Consider the following 10280-nt stretch of genomic DNA (forward strand, 5'->3'; position numbering starts at 1 on the left):
ATACATTTCTGTGTCTGAAGCCACCCAGTTTGAGGCCATTTGTTAAGGCAGCCCTAGGAAACTAAAACATACTCTATTCCTCTGATTCCTTCAACTACTGCAAACAGTTTGGTGGGAATGGGTAAATGTTTTGGCAGGCGACTCTCTCAGTGATGAGACCTGGCCATGAGCTTCTGTTGTTTAAGGATTATGTAGCATAAATCACTCGGGTAAGTTTCTTTATCTGCACACTGGACACCTCTAAAATCAACCCCATGATCCCTGACACTCAACTGACTTGAACTGGTCTTGGCTGGTCTCCCGCCCACCCACCCCCAATGGGAGCTCTGTGTGCAGGGCCAGGACCTTGACTGGAATGTGGCCCAAGGGTTTTTAGCATTTCTGTCCTGAGAACTGATTTTTTTCTTTCCCATTTTAGCTTTCACATGCAATCATAATTTTAAAGTTGAGCTCACTCTTGACTAAAGAGGTCAGCCTGGGCTTCCTGTCTTCAGAGGTTCTGTGAACAGAAACAAACCGCACTTGGAGAAGGCTGTCATCCTCTCCTCTGCCTGCCTTCTCTGTGCAGCAGGGTTGGAGGAATGGGAGCATCTCGCTAAATGTGAAAATGTTGGACATGCAAAGGTATATTCCAAAAGGCTCTCAAAAATGGGCCTTGGCCCCACCTGAAGTTCCTTCTCAGCTCATTCCCAGCCTAAGAAAACCTAGACATTCACCTGCTCTCACACAAAGGATTCCAATGTCTCACTCCCAGGAGAGGGAATAAAAATGAAAATTTATTACATTTCACATCAGTAGCCTCCACAAGGTTTCCTATAAGCACCTGATCCTGTTTTCACCCAAGGGCATGCTTAATCTCCCTGCAAGCCCACCTTATCAGCACCTTTTTCTTGAAGAGATGAAGCGATTGGCTATCGAAATTTTCTAAAATGCCCAAGGGTTGCATCATTTCACATGACAGGAGGCAAATGGGTCGAGTATAAAGCCATGAGATGGAATTGATAAATCACATAGAACAATTTGTCCATGCTTTGCCTCTCACTCCCTTGCTTTTTTTGTAGGTGTTTCCTTTGCCTAGAAGGCCCTGTCCTCTCTCTTCAGTGAGGAGAGTCCTGTCTGTTCTTTATTTAAGACAAGTCTGAGATCATCTCTTCTGGGAAGACTTCCTTGACTCTCCTCCTTACACTTCTGGCTTTTCCTTCTTACCATAGGTGAGCTTAAGCCTCAGATGCTTCCAACTCTGGGAGCCTTCATGCACTGTTTGTGATGGTCCATTTGTGTGTCCATCTCCCTAATGGACTGATGTCCGTGAGGACGACCCTGGGTGCCCAAAGGTGACTGCCTGTGTGCCTTCAGGGCCTGGCACTTGCTGTGCATGAGTTTCAGGAATGTCTGGAAAGAAGGCAGGAGGGAGGCAGGGCTTTACCTTGTTAGGTAGGAGATCTGGGGTGGGGTGAGGTTTGGTGACACCGTAACCAGCATAGGAAAGAAATGGAAGCTAACAATAACAGCTATCACATAGGTCGGACTTTCTGGAAAGATGCTCTGGTAAAATTCTCCAAGAAAACTCTCTAGTCTCAAAGACAGGTTTGAGAATGCTCACCCACCCACTGTGTTGCTTACTGTTAGTTGTCTTTCTTCCCTTCTCTTTTCCTCCTGTTCCTCCCCAACAACATTTACTGGGAGCCTCCTGCTTGTACAGTACTGGGCCGGGCTGGGGAAGGGAGAGATGGGGGGCTTGTAAAAGGCTGTGAAAGACAAGGTCCAACTCAGAGCGCAGATGACAAAACAGAGAAAGAATTCAGCTGTTATTAACAAGCTTAAAACTCCAAACCTGGAAAAACAAATCCTCTACTGCTTAGTAAATATTTGTTGAGTAGCTGAATGAGGGCGCATCACGCACCAGCCACTGTCCTGGGAGCGCACTGTAGGCGGCGGCAAGATAAATAAGACAGGACGCCTCCCTCCAGGAGTCCATCGGCTGCACCCGTCCCCCTCTATCCCTAGCCCCTCGGGGATCGCTGCCACTAGCGCGTTTCCTATGCGATCTCTCCCTGGCGGAGTCCTGGGACCATGCTCGTTCCACTGGGAAAGAAGAGCTTCAGCTGCTGTCATCTCCTCATTGCATCCTGAAAACGCCACTTCTGCCTCAATAGGTGGACGTGTAGGGAGGCAGGGGGAACAGCAGGGAGGAAGGAAGGGGTGCGTCCCAGAGACCACCACTCCTTGAAGATTTGGTCTGCTCATCACAACCACCTGGCGATTTCAGTGTGGAAAAAACAAAAAATAAAATGTACTCACGAGCAGCGCCTGGGTGGCTCAGTCGGGTAAGCGTCTGCCTTGGGCTCAGGTCATGATCCCAGGATCCTGGGGTCGAGCTCCCCATCAGGCTCCCTGCTCGGAGAGGAGTCTTCCCCCCCCCTGCCCCCTACACCCCACCCTGATCATGCTCGCTCGTTCTCTCTCAAATAGATAAAATCTTGAGGAAACGAAACAAAAACATACTCATGATGTGCCCCTGAAGGCTTCGAATCATCAGAACGGCTAAGCACCTCCACCTGAGCATCTTTTCTAGCGGCCTCTCTAGTCTCAAAGGAAGGTGAGAATGATCCCCCACCCACGGTGTTGTCTATTGTTAGTTGTCTTTCTTCCCTTCTTTTTCCTCCTGCTCCTCGGCAACAACATTGCTGGGAGCCTCCTGCTTGAGCGGTACTGGGCCAGGCTGGGGAAGGGAGAGATGTGTTAATTTGTAATATTTGCTCTGAGCGGACGGTTGTGTAGGTGGGTCCGCCTGTGTCCTCTGGGCCCCATCCCCTTGCTTCTCTCACATCATCGTTCTATAAAATCCAGAGACTATTCTGTAGAAGCTTAAAAAAGCATGTGCTCCATCCCCATTTCCCCATTGACCCAGAGTGGAAGGAGTAAATGTGCACGTCAACTTGCTGAGAGTGGCCTGTTGGGGGTGCAGGTGGCCAATCGCTCAGCAAAACTGGAACCTGAGATTCTTGGAGTAGGAGGGAAGGTGGCCTGAGGCCAAGTTATGAAAGGCCTGGGAGGTTGTGCTGTCTCCTGGGCCGGGCACGGTGTGAGGCTGGGAGGGCTCGCGTCCACGTTGCCATTGCACACAGCTCACCCTGGCCAGGGGTGAGCCGCAGGGACTGGGGGGCAGACAGGGCACCACAGAGGCAGGCTGACCTGTTTGGACGAGAAACCACGAAGGCCCAAATGAAGGTGGTTGCAGAGGGATGGAAAGGCTGGGGCGATTTTCAGAGAAACCACAACTAGCTGCGTCCACCCCCCCCACCCCCCCCCCCCCCCCCGCCCCGGGGCCTGTTCAATGAGCCGAATCTTTGCTCTCCGTGCTGGGGGTGTTTCAAGGCCAGAAGCCTTCTGTTTGCTCTGCGCACCTGATACAGCACACTCCCTGCATGGCAAGCCGCAGAGAAATGACGACTCGTACAAAAGGGCTTCAGCAATTTGCAAAAACACTGACCAAGCAGCCCTGAGGAGCTGGGCTTTTCCTTGAATGAGCCTCCCTCCCTGGAAGCGTGGGGCTCAGCATGACACCATTTGCTGGTGGCTGGAAGGGACAGGGAGCTTGTGAGGAGAGGGTAGTATTTGGTTGTTTGTGCCCCACCACCTCTTCTGGATTCAGAGTTTCCCAGCAAGACACACTTCCTAGAATAGCTGATACAAATTCCATAGTAAGGGCTGAATTTAGTGCAAACTTAATCCCAGTGGTGTCTTCCATCTAGATTTTATTTCTTGACACAGTTTTCTTTGCCGGCCGCTGTTATCAGGAAAAGTTTGCACTGCCTAACCAGATCCACGGAAAAAGATATCACGAGCGCACACATTTTTCCTAGTCCTCTTCCTTTTAAATGAGAAATACTGTATAACATTTTCCATAAGTAAAAGAGAGAACCACTTCCTAGCTTTTTTTTGGTTCTTTTCTTTTCTTTTTTTTTTTTTTTCAAACAACAGACCTTCCTTTTGGATTTACATCAGCATTTAGCTAACTTCCTGAACACTTCACCCATTTCCTGAACTTATTCTGAGGAAGGAAAAACATCCTCCTTCAGAAATAAATGCAAATAATCGCAGAGATTATTTTTATTAAATAAATAGTGCAAATGCAATGGAATTTCCTGCACGACGTTCGTTCACCAATGGGCATTTCAACAGAAACCTGCAGCGATCCTGTAGGGACCATCTTATTCACAGGTAGTCTGAGGAGTTATAGCCATTATGTAGCCACTCAAGAGATGAGTCCTGAACATTGGCAATTTATGTTCTTGTTCAAAGCTTTTTTGCTGAGAAATCTGAACGCTAGGGGGATTTGTTTTCTTTAGGTCTGCAATTGCGAAGCTTTCTTTTAAAACGGGGTTCTCGTGACACCTAGCGGTGAACCCGGGAAGAACATCTTCAGCGCCCCCCCGCACCCCCATCCCAAGGAGGGTCCCAGTCATTGGGTTTCCTTGTTGCTTCTGCATTTGCTTGGGAAAAAACACACTCCTTCCAAGGACTTCTTAGCCCAGGAATCCTGAGACGTAGTGACAAGGAAACAGCAACCCTTGTGCGTTTCTGGAGATATTCTCTTCTCTTGATTATTTCTTCAGAGGCAACCTACCACCTAAGGCTTAACTGGTTCAGTCTTAACAATGAATGAAAAATGGGAGATGCTGCAGAGGAAACCCATCACCATATCCAGCTGGGATCGGGTTTTTACGTTTTTTTATTTTTAAAATGCAGGGACTTTCTCTGTGAGAAGGCCTCCTCCCATTCAGTCATCTTGAGTGCAGCAGAACCTGTACCCTTCTGGCGAATTAATCTCATCGGCATCTTAGAGCTATATTTTAGTCTGGCTGCCCGTCATTCATAAATGCTTTCCAGGGCCCTTCTTATGTTCTCCAGTGTTTGGCAGCAGTTGATTTTTATGGGGAGAGGTGCCAGGGATCTTGCCCCTCATCCCTACCCCACCCCCGCCCGCCAGAAGTCCATGCGGAACAGATGGGATATCTGCCCTCCTTTTAGTGTCCCCAAGAAGAGACTCCTTCATCCGTCACCCAGGCTGACACTCTTCCATAGGTTCAAGGCCCCAGATTCTGGCCCCTTGCACCATCAACTCCCACCTCTTCCTTAGACATAGCCTATGTTCTAACCAATCCCACCCACTTCCAACTCCCCATGTATCTCAGGCTGCTTGCTTCATCCTTCTCTGGCTTCCTTTTTTTTTTTTTTTTTTTTTTTAAGATTTTGTTTATTTATTCATGAGAGACACAGTCAGAGGGAGAAGGAGGCTCCCTGTGGGGAGCCCGATGTGGGACTCGATCCCTGGACCCTGGGATCAAGACCTGAGCCAAAAGCAGACGCTCAACCACTGACCCACCCAGGTGCCCCCTTCTCTGCCTTCCCATGTGCTGGTCCCCTCAACGAGAAGACCCAGTGCCCCTTCTTCAAGACCATGTTGTAGGAGTTTACTTTCTTGGGAGCCTGGTATGATCCAAGCAAGCAGAGCCAATAGTGTCCTTCTGTATGTCACCTCTCAACCTAGCTCCAATTTTAGTATATGTGCTGCCGAAGTGAGCACTCAACCTAGCTCCAGACGTCTGCAATTACACACGTTCTATTATATTCTGTTGTTTAGGTGCATCTCTCCCCCAGATGTCTGTGAGCTTCTCAAGGACACAAACTGCTCTTATACCCAACACCTTGGCTTGTCAGGTGCTCCCCAAGTGTTCACCAACGTCGTGACATCAGCCATTTGTAGTGCTAGACTGTGCCACTTGGCTACAGTGTTATGAACGGAGCACACTGGGGACTATTTCAAGGGGGAGTTAACAATCAGATGAGTGAGTCTTTGAAAACCTCCAGAGTCTTTTATTATCCCAAATGACCTTGGCCTTCACCCCCTCTGAGGAATAAGATGGTTTCCTAAAAATATTCTCTACATTTCTGCCTAGGTCTAATGTAGGCTCTATAATTACGGAAGCTCTGATCTAAATTGGGGTTTTAAAAAATCTGGGGTCAATGCAGGGAGTCTGTAATTGTATGCAAAATTCTTTATGTACATGTGTCCTTTTTCCGGGGAGATGGTTCCTATTTTCATTGTTGGTTCTATGGTTTCAGAACCTTAAATACCACTGATTCAGGATTGCTGACCAAAAGGGCAATCTCAATCTCTACAGGGTCCATAGGCGCTGACTTCTTGAGTGCCTCAGGAGAAAGGCTTATAAACCGCATATGCAAAATCTTGTTGCTTTTTCCCCACTGCCCTTCATCAGAGCACACCCACAGGTCCCCTCTACAGTATGACAAGAGAGGCTTATAAGAGGCTTTGGCTGTGTCCCATTTGTGCTGCCTTAATGAGCCCCTGAAATTCTAAATGGGAGGTGAGGGTGTGGCCAGACCCCATCAGCCCAAGACCATCTATCTTTCCCACACAAAAAGTTTTCCTTCTCAGGGAGAGCTACTGCACATAGCCTGCAACTTCTGCTGAAGCGATCCATGTTGAGCCCTCTGGGTGACATCAAAAAGTGTACATGAAGCATGACTACTAAAATTCTGCCACTGTGCTCTGAGCCTGCCAATTACTAGCATGTTTTTGCTCCTTGCTGGGAGATGCCATCTGCAAAGTAAATTGTAGCTAGTGGGGCAAACGTCGTGGGTGTGTGACCTGGACACGTGTTCAGGGTCCCATGCTTAGAAAGGCCTTCTGCTTTCTTCCATGCTCTACTGTACTATCGTGAACTCCTTTTTTTTTTTAATTAATTAATTTATTTATGAGAGACATAGGAAGAGGGAGAAGCAGGCTGCCTGGGGGAATCACACCCAGAGTCAAAGGCAGACGCTCAACCTCTGAGCCATCCAGGCATCCTCTGCCTTGAAATTCTTAATAGTTTATGAACAAAAGATCCCATATTTTTGCTTGGCACTGTTTCTACAAATTGTGCTGCTGGTCCTGAGTTGTTATACACCTGAAGCAGTAGCCCTGAGTGGAAAGAACACAGCCTTGAAGTTGATAAGGGATTCAAATCCTAGTTCTGTAACTTCCCAGCTGTGTGAGCTTGAGCAGGTTACTTCACCTCTCTGAGCTTCAGTGTTCTTATATCTAAAATATCCAAAATGGTGATCATAATATCTAACTTTTACAACTATTGGAGCAATTAAACACTATGTAATGTAATCATTGGTAACAGTTTATATACTAACAACTATATTTGAAAATAACCAAGTCAAGAAAGAATAAGATACATTAGTGGGAAAGGCAGATCGAAACAAAACAAATAAGAAAGCCACACACACAGACTTTAAAGCTCGGTCAACCTGTTTCCACCTCTGTCCTTCCATTGCACTTTGCACAGAGTACCAGTAGAATGCTTAAAAATATTATATTATTATTAGTTTCCTTTGTTATGCATATTTCCTCCATTAAACTTTGAGGCCCCTTGAGACCTCAAGGGTCTGTGTAGCCTTGAAAAAAGATTTTCAGTTCCTTGCACAAGGCCTGCCACAAAGTAGATGTTTAATAAGTATTTGTGGGAAGAATAGACTCATTCATTATGTCGTTTTATAGTCAAGGAAGTGAGGCCCAGAGATGTGAGGTGAGTTGCCCAAGCTCACAAAGCTTGTCCTTGGCAAAGCTAGAACTGGAGCCCCCTTTGTTTGTTTTGGAGAGATTGCCTGGGGGCCCCGTGTGGATGCAGCCCTTAGAGCCATTAGACACAGTCTTTATTGCTTGCTGCATTGCAGTTATCAGATTACCTGGTAAATGTCCAAGCCTTTTGCGTAAGTATGTATTTATTTGGAGTCAAAAATCAGAGGGGAGTCAAAAATCTAGCCCCTGAGCTAGAATATACTGGAGTCTATCCCAGAGAACTTCTGGAGAAAGCAATCCATCAGATAGATCACCTTTACTGAGCTGGAGATTCTCGGGTAGCTCAGGCTCCCTGTCCCCTTCCCCAAGCGCTCCCATTCATGAGTTCCCTTCAGTAAGGCTGATGCCCTGAAAGTGATTGATTACCTGCTGCTATCTTGGGGACCTGAGAGTGACCTTCTGGATGCATTTGTAAGGAACCAGCTTGGAAACAAAAACAAAAGCTTGAAGGCATCCACTGGTTGGCCTGAGATAAGGGGACCTTAGAGCCCTTTTTCATTAGCCTGGCAAAACAATCTAAACAATAAAAATCCATAAGAAAATATTCTGCTTCCAGGGACTTAAAAGACACTCACGCTTCACCCATCCCGTCAACATGAGACCATCTCGATGTAGGAAAAACAAGTGTGTCTGTGGGAGGAGAGGAAGGGAGGAAAGGAGAGGAGATACAGAGAAAAGGAGGAGGGAGTAGAGGTAGAAAATCAGGGGAAAGGTGAAGAGATAGCAAAAGACAGAGACTGCATATACTTGGACAGTGGGTGATGTGGGACAAATATTCACCTGCAGGATCCCAGGAGGCTAGATCAAGTCATCAGCATGCATCCATGCGAGTCCATTTGTTAAGCCCGACTGATGCACTCATGATGCTTGTGCAGGCAGGAGGGGTGTGTGGGGTGCAGTGGAAGGGTCTGGGTTTGAGTTTTCACTCGGACGCTAATTTGTTGTGTGAACACGGACCCGTTCCTTCAAGCCCTGGTCTCAGTTTTCTCATCCCGAAGTGGGGGAAACCAATGCAAGAGAACATATGAAAGTAATTTGAGAAAACAGAGTGTGAGACAAGCAAACACAGTCTCGCATTTACACTCGAGCCGGATCCATTCCTCTTAAATCAAAACAGGCTTCAAGCGCCTCCAGCCCTGCTTCTCGAGGGCTCAGCAAAGTTGTCTTCCTTGTGTTTTTTAAATACATACATGCATGCATGTATGTATGTGTACAGAGTCCCACGATCTCGTCATGTCATTATGCACTCATTCCAAATCATGGATACAGCTTGGAAGTCATCCTATAAGAAGAAAAAGGCACACGGGTTAGCCACCGTGGTCAACCCGCAGATTCAGGTGGAAAGGGCTGAAGGACCCCAGTCTGGTCCAGAGGCTGGTTCTGCCCCCTTGTGCCCCTTGCCTGACAACCACGGGCAAGGTCCTCGGCCTCGCCCAGCCCTCACTCTTTCCACTTGGGATGCGGAACACCCTCCTCCCGGTGCCGTGGCCACAAGGGCAACTGCCGAGCCCAGCTCCCGGCATCTGTTAGAGGCTCTGCCCCTGCGGCCCCTCGCTGCACCCTCAGCCCTAGAATGGACTGGATGGAAAACATGCAGATCTTTTCATTCTCCCATCCTCTTCTTCACTCTTCTCTCCGCATCCCCACTTCCACGTAGTCAGCTGCCCCCAAAGAAAAACCTTGGATCTCAGTGTCCAAGAAACCGCTGGAGAACATTTCTATGAAGGCATGAAATGGAAAATGAAACCACTATTCTATGATTGTGTGTTTGTCTGGCACGTCAGCAATGAAAACCAACTCCAGGTAACTTACAAGGAGGGGAATTTATTGTAGGGGTATTGGAGGATAGAAATGGGTAGAAATTAAGGGAGATTCTTTTTTTAAAAAAAACTAAATTCAATGACTTGACATATGATGTATTATTGGTTTCAGAGATAGAGGTCAGTGATTCATCTGTCTTACATAACAGCTCATCCCATCACACGCCCTCCTCAATGCCCATCACCCGGTTACCCCATCCCCCAACCCTCCTCCCCTCCAGTGACCCTCAGTTTGTTTGCTATAATTAAGAGTCTCTTTCAGTTTGCCTTCCTTTCTGATTTCGTCTTGTTTTATTTTTTCCTCCAAAAATATGGAATGCTTCACGAATTTGTGTGTCATCCTTAAGCAGGAGCCATGCTAATCTTCTCTGTATCGTTCCAATTTTAGTATATGTGCTGCCAAAATGAGCACAATTAAGGAAGATTCTTGTGCTAGGCAGGAAGCAGTGGGGGTACAGTGAAAAACATAGGTTCGAGTTTTGGCTTGGTTGATAATTTTTTGTGTGAATATGGACACGTCATTTTAAGTCCCAGGACTCTGTTTTCCAATCCAGAAGTGGCAAGTCAGAGGGCAAGGCCGAGGGAGTCACAGTAATGGTGTCTTGGCCGGAGTATTTGGTCAGCATGCCAACTTTTGAACAAATGACTTTTGCTACTTTTGAACAAATGACTTCCAGCTGTCTCCATGGATAACCACCAACTATATCCATATTCTTATATTGCTCTCCTGAGGCTCCCAGTTCAAGGGAAGACCACTGGGTGGGGTAAGCCCAAGTCAGTTGCCTATCATCAGACTTTGCCAA

At 47.2% G+C, this 10280-nt stretch overlaps 1 non-coding gene across 1 annotated transcript; it reads right to left on the reverse strand.

Annotated features, from left to right (window-relative positions):
• Window positions 1–9782: 9782 nt before the first annotated feature.
• LOC119865072 lies at window positions 9783–9889 on the reverse strand. Its single transcript, XR_005375933.1, has one exon. It is a non-coding gene; the product is annotated as a U6 spliceosomal RNA (small nuclear RNA).
• Between the last annotated feature and the right edge of the window lie 391 nt (window positions 9890–10280).

Source organism: Canis lupus, chromosome 21 (assembly GCF_011100685.1).
Source record: "Canis lupus familiaris isolate Mischka breed German Shepherd chromosome 21, alternate assembly UU_Cfam_GSD_1.0, whole genome shotgun sequence".
NCBI classification, from domain to species: domain Eukaryota; kingdom Metazoa; phylum Chordata; class Mammalia; order Carnivora; family Canidae; genus Canis; species Canis lupus.